The sequence below is a fragment of the Eptesicus fuscus genome, chromosome 13 (assembly GCF_027574615.1).
Source record: "Eptesicus fuscus isolate TK198812 chromosome 13, DD_ASM_mEF_20220401, whole genome shotgun sequence".
NCBI classification, from domain to species: Eukaryota; Metazoa; Chordata; class Mammalia; order Chiroptera; family Vespertilionidae; genus Eptesicus; species Eptesicus fuscus.
The window spans coordinates 7,132,474-7,148,033 of record NC_072485.1 but is presented as its reverse complement, the minus strand read 5'-3'; the positions used below and the strand labels follow the sequence as shown (position 1 = coordinate 7,148,033).

Sequence of the window (15,560 nt, the reverse complement as noted above, 5' to 3'; positions counted from 1 at the left end):
GGACCCAGAAGAGACGTGTAGGACATATGTATTGCATAAGTGAGAAGACAGTGATTCCTTCCTTCAGTGAATATGTACTATGTGCTAGTCCTGGCTCAGGCGTGAACAAACCAGACCAAGTCCCCACCCTCAGGGAAAGTTTTTATATTCATGTGGGCAAGACAGATGAAATAAGAAAAACCTGCCCCTGCTTCACCTGAGAGGAAAGAACACAGGCTTCAGAGCTACACAAACCTCAATCTACATCACTATTACAGTTATGAGACCTCGAACCGGTGACTAAACCTCTGAGCCTCACTATCCACATCTATAAAACGGGGCTGCTTTTCAGAGTTGTTGAAAGAGTAAGAATGTATTTAGGCTCCCAAGGGGAATTACATAGATGCAAAGTGGGGTTTTTTTCTATCCTATATAATACAAGGCTAATATGCAAATCAACCAAATGGCGGAACAACTGGTCGCTATGATGTGCACTGACCACCAGGGGGCAGATGCTCAACGCAGGAGCTGCCCCCTGGTGGTCAGTGCACTCCCACAGGGTGAGCACTGCTCAGCCAGAAGCAGGGCTCATGGCTGGGGAGCACAGTGGCAGTGGCGGGAGCCTCTCCTGCCTCCGCAGCAGGCGGACATCCCCCAAGCGGTCCCAGACTGCTAGAGGATGCAGGCCAGTCTGAGGGACGACTGCCCCCCCTCTCAGTGCACAAATGTGGTGCACTGGGCCTCTAGTTTTTAATAAAATAGAAAGGAAGACCCTGGCCAGATAGCTCAGTTCATTGGAGCATTGTCCCAATGTGCCACGATTGTAGGTTCAGTCCTGGTCAGGGCACATGCAGGAATCAGCCAATGAATGCATAAATACACATAACAACAAAAAATATCAATCTCTCTCTCTTTCTCTCCCCCCCCCCCTTCTCTCTCTCTCAAATCAATAAATGAAAATTTTTTTAAAAAAATAGATGTCCTGGCCACTGTGGCTCAGTTGGTTGGGCGTCATCCCTTGCACCAAAGGTTTACCGGTTCAATTCCTGGTCAGGGAACATACCCAGGTTAGGGGGACAGCCAACCAATGTTTTTCTCTGACATCAATGCTTTTCTCTCTCCCTCCCTTCCCCTCTCTCTTTCTCTAAAAATCAATTTTAAAAATCTTTTAAATAAATAAATAAAAATAAAATAGGAAATATAAAATCAATTAAAATGTCTAAACCTGTTGGGAGGAGCCTATAACAATATAAAGATCCATTTACTCCTGCTTTAATACGAGCCAAATGGAGGTGGGGGAGGGTACAAATTAAAAGATACTTGAGAGATGCTTAGACTTTGAGCCTTTTGGTTGCTATGAAAATATAATTGCTGAAATAGAAATATAAAAAAATACTATGACATAGAAAGCAAAAAGACAAAGAGATAGATATAATGTGAGAGAAAAATCTTGATGACTTTAAAAATCAGCAGAATAAACCTTCATTCAAGAAAAACTCTATTTCTTAAAATGTATTTGGGAAAACACTTGCCACAAGGGGTCTGTAGCCAAACAGATATTAGGAACACAGCCTATTATAGCTCTTTCTTGGAAAGTCACTTGATAAGTAACAAATGCCCTGAGAAGTCCTGCAGCAAACAGACCTGTTCAACACAGTTTCCCAACTTACTGTCCAGTGAAATCTTCCATCCCCCTTAGCTCTCTCCCACCTGAACATCCTCTGTCCACCTCATTTCTACTGAGCTAGTGCTCAGCAGACCCCCTTTAGAAAATGCTGAATGCAGCAGAGGACTTGTTGATTGTTTAGCTCCAGCCAGAGCTGATAGTCCTCATGAGTTCCCTCACACCAAAAGAAATTCACCAGATTTGCACGAGGTCATGTGGCCTGCCAACTGCCAACTCACCGTCAACATTCAGATTCCTCCCTAAAGCCCTTACCATGCTGTGGGTGGTTCACACACGGCAGCAGAATCCATGTGAGCCCAGGGCTGATCTGTGCAGCCTGCGAACCCTCCTGAGACACAGGAGCAGGACTCTGGGCTCCTGCCATCATGTCAGGTTCAGCAGGGAATCTAAGAAATCACTCATCCTTTGGTCTAACCAGTGCTGTGAAATCTACCCCCAAAACACCGGTTCCTCAAATAGTCCACAACTAACACTGCAAACAGCATAGAGCCTACCCAGAGGCAGTGATGGCAGCATGCCAAAGGCACTGCTGGACCAGCCCCGCTCCACACACCCTCAACCTCCCCTGCTCCCCACCACCCTCATCACACACCACTCCCCACCACCCTCATCACACACCTTCACACACCACTCCACACCATCCTCATCACACACCCTCACACACCACTCCCCACCACCCTCATCACACACCTTCACACACCACTCCCCACCATCCTCATCACACACCCTCACACACCACTCCCCACCATCCTCATCACACACCCTCACACACACTCCCCATCACCCACATCACACACCACTCACACGGGGAGTCACCTCTTAGCTTCTCCTGCCTGAAAAAAGAGCTGTCCTCGGGACCTACTGGTTTGGCAGAGAAGTTTAGGAGAGAAAACTGCTGCTGGGGAAAAGTAGCAAATCAAAGGGCATGACTGGCATATCCTTCTGTCTCCACAACACTTTCATTTGGAGCGGAGAGTGGAGTTTGGGTAATACCAAGAGCTGCTGATCCTCCAGCAGGAGCCTGAAGCCCACCGCCCCTCCAAATGACAAGTTCTGCTGCTCCATCTGCCGCCCCTCGGTGTGCAGGCGGTCACCTGAAGCCTCGCCTGGCTTCGCTGCCCTCCACAGGCACCATCACTGGCAGCTCGGCTCTGTTCTGCCTGACATCCACAGCCCACTCTGCTCAAGCCACGTCAGGGAGTTGCACACGGATGCAAAGTGGAAGGTGGAGGAACAGGTAACTGCCTACCAGGGGTGATTGGGGCATAAAAAATCCTGTTCCCTCTAGAATGTTCTCTCCCACTGGCTGTTAAGGGCCTCACATTTTAGAGTAAGAGTTTCATTTTTTTGGCTGAAAGCAGAGACAGCAAGAGGGAGGGAGGAACATGGCATGTCCCACAGTTAGTCGTCTGCATTGGTGCGGGCGTCCTGAGCAACCCCGGACTTCTTTCCTGTGGCATCCTGACTCTGCACCCCGTTCCTACTCAACACACTGCCCCGCTAAACTTCCCATTAAATATGCCTTCCCTTCCCATATGTGTGATTTAAATGAAACATCTGAAATAATGTAGAGTAACCCGGGGTGGGAGAGATGAGGAGGGGGGAAATATGCTGGAAGAGAGAATAGATGGAAGCAAAAATGGCAGATTGTTGATAAATGTTGAAGCTGATGGATTTGAGTGGGTTCATTACACCTTTCTCTCTACTATGTGTTTCTGAAATAAAAATTTTAGTGAATACATGTGTGTGAATACATACACACCTTCCCAATTTCCCTTCCTACCTAATATCACTTCATACAGTTATTGGCAATTTCAGTTGTAATGTGAATGACTTTTCATTTTTGTATCTTTTTTGAGAGCACATTTTGATAGTAAAAGAATGCTCATTGGGCAGGAAACGGCCAATGGTGGGGGGTGGGGGGGGGGGGCAGAGAGGAAAGGCAAACATATATGGGAGGCTGGGGTCCCTAAAAACATGGAAGACTGCTCACTTTACAAACTGCCAGGGTGGTGCTACTTGAGAACAGTCACAATGGGGTTGGGAAGTTCGGTAGAGAAACTGAGCGGCCACTTGTTCTCGGCATCATTGATTGCTGGAGCATTCATCTTGGCTGTCATCCACTCTGCTTTTTGAATCAACCAGCTTGAGTCTTAGAGGCCAAGGTGGTTTTGCTTTGAGGTATGAACTTCAGAAGTTTGTGGGCCAGCCCACCTGCTGTATCAGTGGGCCCAGTCTTCAAGTTCATGGTTCTATTCTTTTCTCTGATCCCAAGGACCTGGTCTCAGCCTCCAACAGATTTAGAAGACTTAACTTCTTATCCATCATGTATTGAACCCTTCTAGTTCAAGCTTCTCAGATGAGGCCAATCTTAAAAACATTGTGAAGTGGGGGAAGTTGGTCTTCCCAGCCCATGAACCCAATAGCTTCTCTTTCTCTTCCCATTACGCACCCCCTCCCCGCCCCCGAATCCAAGCTGTTCCCCTATACACACACAAAAAAAAAGTACAATCAATTGAAAAGCAATTCTGCTATGAGAACATCAATTCTTAAAGCTTTCAGCAATCAGTGTCTGGTTAAATAAATTGAAGTTAGCCACACCATAGAATATCTATGCAACTGTCAGAAGGGTGCATTAGATCCAAGGGGGCTGATATGAAAAGATCTCCATGAGTGTGGAGAAAGCCCAGGTGCCCTATGGGCCTACGGGACAAATACATCCCTGCAGAGAGAGGAAGAGTCTTACCAGTTAGTCACCAGAAGGGATCTAACAAGCCCTGCCCCTCAACAAAAAGCCAAGTGGTTGAGCCCTGTGGAATGACAGAGTTTGAAAATGATATTGTGCCTTGTTCCAGGAAAAACTAAAGCTCTTCTCCTCTGCATGGAGACCTGACAGCAGCTAAAAGGAACAAAGACAGACCTGATTACTGCCTATTTATGCCTGCCTTTTCGGGAGGGAAAGCAGCTACCTTAAGACACAAACCTGTAAGTTGTAAGTTTCTGAGCATTGGGCATTCTCTTTGTTTATTTCTTCTTTTTACACTTGAATATGCAATAAAGATCTTTGAAAATGCCGGGAGATCCCATTCATATGAGGGACAAAAATGGAGAGGGGGTGTTGCGTTTCCTGAGTCTAAATTCCAAAGGGGAATGTCTGTGCCCTCTGGCAGGGTAAGCCAAATAAGCATGACAACACGTAACAGAAGGAGAACCTCCAGGCAGCAAGCTCTCTCTGTACACACCCCATCTGGATAATTTCTTTTTATAACTCTTCTCTAGGGGAAGTTTTGAGGTTACCTTAACAGGGTGTAGCAGAGACTGCCACTTTCTCCCCTTAGTCCTTGGCTGGGCAGGTGGGTATAAGAAATAAAGACTACATTTCCCAACCTCCCTTGCCAATTATGGCCAATTGACTAAGTCCTGGCCAAAGAAAAGTAAGAGGATATGGTAAATGCCATGGTAAGCGTGATTTCTGGGCAGAGCCCTTAAAGAGAAAGATTTCTACTCCTCCACCTTCATTTTTCCTGCTGGGTGAATGTGAACGCAATGGCTGGAGCTCCAGCAGCCATTTTTGGACTATTAGGTAGAAGCTTCACATTGAAGATAGATGGCACCAAGTAAGGGGTCTGGGTACCCGGTGACTCTGGACTGCCATACCAGTTCAGGACAGCCCGTATTTACCTGAGAAATAAACCTCAATTAGTTTAAGCTACTGTTGTGTTGGATTTTCTATAACTCGTAGCCAAGCTTAAACCTATAAAAGAGATTTTTAAAAATCTTCTAAGTTCTTCTCTCTTAAAAGAGTCCTAGACCTTTATCAGATGTGTCTGTGGAAATCTTTACAGGGTCCTGAAACAGCTCAGCATGTTCATGCTGCCTGGGATGGAGAATAAGCCCATACAGGGTTCCAGTGATGGGTTAAGTGCCTCCTTCTCTATTTCCAGAGAAAAATCTCTATTCCTGGAAGTGTCCTAGAGACTCCACTCCCTTTTTCTCCAGCCCATTCCTGGGATCACTGGCAGAGTCTGTGGGCAGTAGGCAAGAAGGAGGCTCTCTCAGAGTCTTCCGCTTCATTTCAGAACACCTTCAATTAATTCCTTTAAGAGCCCAAGTGACTAGGTCAGGACGGTCCAGTTGTAGTGACCAGTGCTCCTCTGAGTCTTTAGGTCAGAACTGATTGCGATACTAGACTCCTTATTCCTTTCCCCCCCATAACCCAGATTTAACCCAGCCTAAGCTAAATCTGAGCACCTTTTAATGAGAACTGACCCTTTCAGATTCGCTATCTAAGGTAGACCCACTGTCAAAATGCAGATTTTCATGAAAGGCCTAATGGGAAAGACCATCGTTGAACCCATGGATACAATAAAAACTGTGAAAGGCAAGATTCCTTCCAATCAGCAGGAAAAGATTTTTCTGGAAAAGCAACTAGAAGATGGATGCACCAATGTCTGTTTACAACATTCAAAAAGAGAGCGCTTTGCTGCTGAGACTTCACAGTGGTGTTGAGAAAAAGATGTCATCTTACATAGTCCCAAGAAGAATTAGCATAAGAGAAAGAGGAGGTGTTCGCAGCCACCATTGCTCTCTGACCCTGCACCTCCTCCAGCTCACCAAGCTCCAGACTAAGAAGGGGGTAAGTAAAGAAGTCTCTATGCCATGGCGCCTACAAAGCAGACTGCCGGCAAATCCACCTGTGGTAAAGCACCAAAGTGGATACCAAAATCATCCGAAAGAGTGCGCCCTCTACTGGAGGGGTGAGGAAACCTCATCGTTACAGGCCTGGTACCGTGGTACTTCGTGAAATTAGACGTTATCAGAAGTCCACTGAACTTCTGATTCGCAAACTTCCCTTCCAGCGTCTGGTGCGAGAAATTGCTCAGGACTTCAAAACAGATCTGCGCTTCAAAGTGTTTTGCAGGAGGCAAGGGAGGCCTGTCTGGTTGGCCTTTTTGAAGACACCAACTGTGCGCTCTCCATGCCAACGTGTAACAATTATACCAGGAGACATCCGGCTAGCACGCCGCATACGTGGAGAACGTGCTTAAGAATCCACTATGATGGGAAACGTTTCATTCTTTTTTAAAAAAAATTCTCCTCTCCCTGTTATTGGTAGTTCTGAATGTTAGATATTTTTTTCCCATGGGGTCAAAAGGTACCCAAATATATGATTGCAAGTTGAAAATAGGGGACAGAAATCAGATATTGGCAGTCTTTCCATTTTCGGTTGTGTCTGAATGTTTTTAATATAAATGCGGGCACATAAAGCATTAATGCAAGTCAAATGTTTCAGTGAACAAGTTTCAGCAGTCCCACTTTATAACAATATAAATAAAGCTGTTAAATTTTTCTGGACAATGCCAGCATTTGGATTTTTTTTATATACAAGTAAATTTCTTTCTTTTTTTTCTTTTTTTTTTTTATGAATCTTTATTGTTCAGATTACAATTGTTTCTCCTTTTTCCCCACATATCTCCCCACCACCCAGTTCCTACCCTCCCCCCTCTTCTTACCTCCCCCCCCCCCCCCGCTGTCCTTATCCATAGGTGTATGATTTTTGTCCAGTTTCTTCCCATACTCTCCACACAGACACCCCTTTCCCCCTGAGAATTATCAATCCACTCCCATTCTATGCCTGATTCTATTAAGTTCACCAGTTTATTCTGTTCCTCAGATTTTTAATTCACTTGACTTTTAGATTCACTTGTTGATAGATATGTATTTGTTGTTCATAATTTTTATCTTTCTTCTTCTTTTTCCTCTTTTTAAAGAATACCTTTCAGCATTTCATTTAATGCTGGTTTGGTGGTGATGAACTCCTTTAGCTTTTTCTTATCTGTGAAGCTCTTTATCTGCCCTTCAATTCTGAATGATAACTTTGCTGGGTAGAGTAGTCTTGGTTGTAGGTTCCTGCTATTCATCACTTTGAATATTTCTTGCCACTCCCGTCTGGCCTGCATGGTTTCTGTTGAGAAATTAGCTGATAATCGTATGGGAGCTCCCTTGTAGGTAACTAACTGTTTTTCTCTTGCTGCTTGTAAGATTCTCTCTTTGTCTTTTGCTCTTGGCATTTTAATTATGATGTGTCTTGGTGTGGTCCTCTTTGGATTCCTTTTGTTTGGGGTTCTGTGTGCTTCCTGGACTTGTAAGTCTATTTCTTTCATCAGGTGGGGGAAGTTTTCGTTCATTATTTCTTCAAATAGGTTTTCAGCATCTTGCTCTCTCTCTTCTTCTGGTACCCCCATAATTCTGATGTTGGTTCGCTTGAAGTTGTCCCAGAGGCTTCTTACACTATCTTCAACTTTCTGAATTCTCTTCTCTTCATGCTTCTCTGGAAGAGTGTCCTTGGCCTCTTTGTATTCCAAATCTTTGAGTTGATTCTTGCAATCCTCTAGTCTGCTTTTGGGTCTCTGTATAATATTTTTTATCTCAGTCAGTGTATGTTTAATTTCTAGTTGGTCCTCATTGAATTTATCGGCCTTTTCAGGAAGAGTGTCCTTGGCCTCTTTGTATTCCAAATCTTTGAGTTGATTCTTGCAATCCTCTAGTCTGCTTTTGGGTCTCTGTATAATATTTTTTATCTCAGTCAGTGTACGTTTAATTTCTAGTTGGTCCTCATTGAATTTATCGGCCTTTTCCATGAAATTCTTGAAAAACCTTATAACCGTGGTTTTGAACTCTATGTCCAGTCGCTTGTTCTCCTCCATTTCTTTGGTTTGTGATCTGTTTCCTTGCCTTCTCATATTCTCTGCTTCCCTAAGTTGGTAGGGTAGTTTTGTATACTAGGTGTCCTATTGGTTCAACAGGTCAGCCTCCCAGTTACTTGAGGTGGACACTCTTGGTGTACCCTTGTGTACTGTGTGTCCCCCAGCAGGAGCTACAGCAAGGGCTAGTTTTCTCCTCCTTTGCTTGGGCGGTTTTGGAGCAGTCTGACTGGAGCAGCAGTTGGTTAAGCTGCTCCAGAACAGGCCATTTATATGCAAAAGCCGCTGTGTGGAGCCGGGGCGGGTTTGTAGAATGTGTGGGGCAGGGCCTCAGGGCGGGGCCTCAGGGCTGGGCGGGGCCTCAGGGCGTCACTAGGCTGGGGCGTGGCCAACAGCGATGGCTGCCGTCAGCCGTCTCTGCCTTTCCACGTTTCCAAGTCCCTGCGCCTCGCGCTCCAGCGCAGTAAACAATGATTGCTGGGCGCACCACTGCAAAAAAGTCACTCTCACTTTCCGACCCGATGGCCGAGAGTCCAGCTTCTCCCCGTAGGTGCCTGGGTCCCCCGAGTGTCCCCAGAAACTGGATTTCAGAGTGATCGGGAGCTTGTCTCCCTGCGGGTTGAAGAAAAGCCGCGCACCCAGCCGCCTGCCGCCGGCCCGATTCGCGTGCCTCCGTACCTCAGCTTTTCAGCGATTGTGCTTCTTTCTCTTCTTAGTTGTAAATCTTCCACTCAGCCAGCTTTCCCGTGGTTCTGGGTGGTAGATGTTTTTGTCTTTTAGTTGTATTTTTGAAATTGTTGTGTGAGGCAGCAGATTAGTTGTTTAACTATGCCGCCATCTTGGTTCCTCCTCCAAGTAAATTTCTTATTGATGGCAACTAAATGGTGTTTGTAGCATTTTTATCAAACAGTGGATTCCATCCATTCACTATACTTTTCTAACTTAGTTTTCTACATGCAAGTACATGTTTTCAATGTTGTCTGTCTTCTGTGCTGTTCCTGTAAGTTTGCTATTAAAATACATTAAACTATCGAGAGAGAGAGAGAGAGAGAGAGAGAGAGAGAGAGAGAGAAGGTGGAGCTGGATGCTCTGAAATACTGGAAGGCTGACAGGATGGCACATTGGTTGCCTTCTCCTGGGGTGTCTTTCTGATGGTGTCTTCATGGCCAGCCACCCTGATACACGTGACTGTGCAGGTGTTGTCTCATCCTTGCTTCAAACCAGAACCACTTTAAATATAGAATTTTATTTCCAACTAGTGGCCCAGTGCACGAAATTCGTGCACGGGGCAGGGATCCCCAAGCCCGGCCTGCCCCCTCTTCAATCTGGGACATCCCTCTCACAATCCGGGACCGCTGGCTCCTAACCACTCACCTTCCCGCCTGTCTGATCGCCCCTAACCACTCTGCATGCTGGCCTGATCACCCCCAAATGCCTCCCCCGCCAGCCTGCTCAGCCCCAACTGCCCCCCCCCTCTGGCCTGCTCGCCCCCGACAGCCTGCTTGGCCCCAACTGCCCCCCGACAGCCTGCTCACCCCCAACTGCCCCCCCAACAGCCTGCTCACCCCCCAACTGCCCTCCTCTGCCGGCCTGATCGCCCCTAACCACCTCTGCTTTGGCCCCACCACCATGGCTTTGTCCAGAAGGATGTCCAGGAGGTCTCCCAGTCTAATTAGTATATTACCCTTTTATTAGTATAGATGCTTCAAATACAAAGACCTTTTCTCAAAAAGACAAAACTATAGTGGTAACGAACGGGTCAGTGGTTGCCATGGATTACAGGCAGGGAGAGGATATGATTACTAAGGGGCAGACGAGGGAGCTTTTTGGGGTGATGGACCAGTTCTGGGTCCTGATATGTGTTGGCAGTGGTTCCACAAATTTACCTAGGTGTTAAAACTCATATAACTATACATCAGAAAAATTCAAGCTTACTGGATGATGGCTTTTTAATGTAATTTATTTTATTTTAAAAGGTCTTTTCGCAGCAGTGAAAAAATAAACAGAACGTGCTCTAGTTCATGAGGAGACTAACAGTGAATGTGTCTAGACTGCCAGCGTCTAGGTCCGGCCTCATGCTGTACCTCACACACAGAGGCCACCGAGTTCACTGGGCGAGGGGCGCAGGGACAAGCTCTTAGATCAAGCTACTGGTGGAAGGACAGTGAGACAGTAACTGTTCACAAAACCTGTTACATCTTCTGACAGAGTCACTCTCTGTGCACGGTAATTCCTAGGAGACCTCCAAAGTGTGCAAAATAAAGCAGCTTGCAAAAGAGAAAGAGAACATGCTCAGCTGGCTCAACCTAACTAGTTAACTAGAAACATTACCACCACCAAAAACAAACAAACAAACAAAATAAAAATTGAAAAACAACAACAACAAACCCTACGCACAATATAAGCATCACCGTCTGTTCTCTATAGGAACCTGCACAAGCCAAAGCTTCCTGCCCAGAGGCCTCCCGTGGCTCACAGAAACCTAAACCAGCCTTGGGCCTGGGGAGGGGGTTGGTACACAGGGAGGAGAGTCCCAACATGAGATTAAATGTCCCACCAGTACAGCCCAGTGGGAACAAAGAGCCAAAATTAGCTTAATTTATAAGCAAGTACAAATTTAAGACTTTTTTAGAGAAATGACCAAATTTAATTACATACATATGCATGGGAATCCTATATACATGAGAGAGTCACAGACCCCACATATATGAGAGGTTCAAAGACAGAAAGGGAAAATAAAATATATATGACATTCTGAGCTAAGGAATGAAGTAAGGTGCCTTGGGCCTTAAGAGGGAAGGAAGTTCATTGCAGGACAATTTAAAAAAGCAGATTTTCAATCATTAGTAATTTTCCCTGCCATGTAGATAGGTCAAAAAAGGGTATCTATAATAATAGAAGCGTAATGTGCTAATTAGACTGGATGTCCTCCCAGACGTCCTTCCTTCCAGACAAAGCTGCAGCGGGCCAGGGCTTTGCACGAATTTCATGCATTGGACCTCTAGTCCTATATAATAAAAGGCTAATATGCAAATAGACTGAACAGCAGAATGACCGGTCGCTATGACACGCACTGACCATCAGGGGGCAGACACTCAATGTTGGAGCTGCCCCCTGGTGGTCAGTGTGCTCCCACGGGGGGCGGGGGGTGGGGAGGGGAGAGACTCCGTTTAGCTAGAAGCTGGGCTCATGGCTGGCAAGTGCAGCAGCAGTAGCAGGAGCCTCTCCCACCTCCGAGGCAGCACTAAGGATTCCTGGGGAATGTCCACCTGCCAGCTTAGGCCCATTCCCCAGGGGTCCTGGACTGCGAGAGGGCGCAAGCCGGGCTGAGGGACCCCCCCTCCAGTGCACAAAAGTTGTGCACCGAGCCTCTAGTTTCTTATAATGGGCAAGACCCTTAGTTTAAATTCTTTAAGGGAGAGGTAAAAGTTTCTTATGAGTCTGCAGGGTCTTGCTTGTCTTCAGCTCAAAATAATCCACATGCCAAAATGGCACTTTTGGGGAGGCCTGTTCTGAGCCCCTATACTTGATTATATCCATAGAATGGTTTTCAAGGCATTTTAAATGCTCTTAATAATTTTGTACATTGTTTTCCAAAAAGGTTGTACTGATTTGCACTTTCATCAATACTTTATGTAGGTGGCTGTCTCACCATAGGCTGCCCAGAATTACTAGTTCCATTTTTAAACAACCTTACCAATTTGATTGGTTAAAAATGGATTTAAGATTTCTTACCCATCTGAGCTTGGGGACTGAGATTGGTGCCTGCCATGCCCACAAAACTCACACACTAGTCACTTTCGATGAGTATGTGCTATTTCTTCTTCCCTCCCCACTTCCTTCCTCCAGGGGCTATGGGAATGCTGTCTGTGCCCCACACCTCTTTCCTTCAGTCCACCTGGGTTTCAGCTGTGGCTGGGACAGACGGTTCCCATGCATGGTCCAGGGAACCGAACTGGGCACCCTCCTTGTCTCTCTGCTTGTCTACCTGGGGGCTTTTTTTCCTAGATCCCAGTTGCTAAGAGCAGTCTGAAGGTAAGGGATTAACACCCCTGAGGGTAACCCTCAACCAACACGGTTAGAAGTCTGAATAAACACACCAGCATCCCCGCCAGAGGGGGCCTCATCAGGACGGAGCTCAGTTGCCCACTGTGGCAACCAGCTCCCTACTCACTTTTCCTCCCTCCCTGTCTCCTTTTCCTCAGATCACCTGCAGATAAACTAACTGCTCTCCAATCTTTGTTTCAGGCTCCTCTTTCAGAAAAACCCAAACTAAGATGAATAGCTAGATAATTTCTCTCTAATCTATCTCACTAATTCTGTGAGGTCCTAGAGCCAGCTCCTAGAACATAGTTGCACATTTCCATCAAATGCCAATGGCTGGAAAAACTTAAATCTCCTGTCAGAAAACAGGCTAAAGTGTTTTGGCTGCTTCTAACAAGAAAGCTGCAGCTACCTCCCCTTCAGCTCAGTTGCCTTTAGCCATTTCAGGAGGCTGCTCATGACCCTCACCCCCAGCCCAGACTCCCCAAGGCTGGAACCAACAGATCCTGACCGGTGTGGTCTTTGGCCCCCATTTGTGTAATGAGCCCCTACTGGTTGGCGCTCTAAGCATTTTGGTGCCCACTGGAGGGCTTGCAATTTCTCTCCTAATTAGAGAGATGAAAGGGCCGTGCACAGGAGACTCTGCTCCTGCATCTGACACCAGCTTTGCACCAGGTGGCATATCCTTCTCCCCCTCGCTCATCAGTCTGTTCAAGCCCACTGCTTTCCAACCACAACTGCTCAGGTTAAGATGCATCAAAATGGAAAGTTGCCACTTGATTAAGATAAAAATAAAATAATCCAAATATGTAACACGTTCCTCCTTTGAACAGATGGCCAAGGAGTTTGCCTCATAACATTGAACATCAAAAATGAATCAGAAGCTCATCTTTGTGCATAATCAAGAATTTGCTCACCATTTGTGCTACAGCCAGGCAGGAGTTAGAGATGCAAAGGTGAGAAACCACAATTCCATCATGAGCCTCTCCTCGGCCTTGTCCTCGTGTGCATGGGGCTGGGGTGGGGGAGACCGGGCAGATGAGAGGGTACAGGACAATGAAAAATGTGTGAGTCACCCTGTCAGGAGGGCCTGCAGCTGCCCTTTATCAGACTATACCTGCTGACATTTTTCCAAAGAAAAAGTGTTCTAGCCATCTCATTTTTTATCTCAGGGAGCTTTCCCAGTCCAGACACTCGTCACTTCACTCCAGTTACAACATTTTGGCACATTGCATTATTATTTATTTGTTTACCTGTCTTAGCTCCCTTGAGCTCTTTGAAGGCAAGGACCATTTCTTCTGTGATTTGATATCACAGAGCCCAGCAAAAACTTAAATAAATATTTGATGAATGAATGCATAAAAATAATCAGAATTATTGAACAAGCCACTCAACTGGTTTAGCTTTCTCCATCCTCTTTGTTCTATTCCACATGGGCCACCAGTTTAAATCCTTCTACAACTTTCGATGAGAGAGATCTATAGATGCTATGCAATTATCTCCGAGATATATAGTGAGGTGAAAAAAAGGAAGATTTGGAACAATGCATTTGCTGAACCTTCTCACCTTGGTTTCCAAACTAGGGTTAATCATAGTACTCATCTCATAGGGTTGTTGTGAATATTAAATTATCTAACATATGTAAAGTGCTTAGAACACTTCTTTGAACAGTTCCTGGGTCATGGTAGGTACTCAATAAATGTTAGACATCATTATAATTTTTTAAATGAATTTCAGGGAGGGAAACATTTCCCCCTCCAAAAAAAAGAATTTCTATTCATGCTCCCTTTCATTGACATCTATTTTTGTTTGCTATTCCTATAGCCTGGGTTTTAGGACAGAAAAAGAAGGGAGCTTCAGGGACATAAAAAGCCATTGGGAAACCCAAGGACAGACTATATCTCACCTTCTCCCAACCCAACCACTTCTTGCCCACTCCACACACTGCCCTCCTTAGCTTAGAGTCCACAGTACTAACTCAAGGAGTGGCCAGTGCTGACATATCCTCAAACAGCACCAGCTACACAATTTGCAGGACCTAGTGCAAAATGAAAACGTGGGGTCTCTTTTTCAAAAGGTTTGAAGACTTTCAGGACAGTGAGAGTAGAGGGGCCTGAGAAGCCCTGTTTGGGACAGAAGGGAAATGCCACCCCTTCTCAAAGGAGGCATAATGGAGGGAATTGGCCCTGGAGATCTCTGGATCCAATCCCCTGAGAGGCAGCTGAGCCCCAAGAGTCCCAGGGTCCTACTTAAGGGCACAAAGTATTCTTAGGGGCCCGGACTTTTTTTAAGGGGAACTCTACCAGGACCCCAATGCCCCGAACCTGCTCATATCAAAAAGCTCTATTCCTTCTCACCCAGAGCAGCTCACTGAATCACATGACTGTAGGTTACTTTTTACTAGTTTAATAATTAAGGTATAAGCTTGATGTTCGCTCCAGGTGACCACACACAAATCAAGAAACAGACTATGGTGTTCCTCTGTGTCTGTTCCAGTCAGTGCCCCGCCCCTGAGGTAACTGCTACCTTGACATCTAGCATCGCTGACTAATTTGCCTTTCTCGGTACTCCATATAAAGGAAGTCACGAGAATGTGAAAAGAAAAATACCATCATTTCTTTTTCAGTTATCTACCCGGTATCCGAACTAAATACTCTTGATTATGGAGACAATGCTTGATCTTTCAGAGACAGAAGCTCACTCAATGCCCTCTTCTCCAGCTTTAGATTTCCAACTAGCCTAGGAGTTATTTCTCTGTTTTTGTGTCTCTGTCTCTGACTCTTTTCATCTCTCTTTCTCTATATTTTTAAATAAAGAAAAAAAAAAACAGACAGTGAGAGTAGAGCATTAAACCAAACACAGGGCCCTGCTGAGCACGGGGCCTGTGCAGCCACACAGGTGACACCCCCATGAAGCTGTCCCTGTCCTCAAACCTCTCCGGACAGCCAACGCTGCTGGGAGAGTTGGAGGGAAACGAGCCAGCTGTCTCCCACCTTGGCTTCTCCATCCAGGCAAACCCCGACGTCCAAAACTCCTCCTGCAAACTCAGTATTTTGATTAAAAGCCATGATCAACTTGCGGGTGAAACAAAAGAAGAAATTGATGTTTTAATACAACTCATTAGAGCATTTTATTAACTCCAGAAA

The 15,560-nt window shown here is 45.7% G+C and overlaps 1 pseudogene; it reads left to right on the top strand.

The window, feature by feature from the left end:
- Window positions 1-6,325: 6,325 nt before the first annotated feature.
- LOC129151074 (histone H3.3A-like) lies at window positions 6,326-6,714 on the top strand (annotated as a pseudogene).
- Window positions 6,715-15,560: the final 8,846 nt, after the last annotated feature.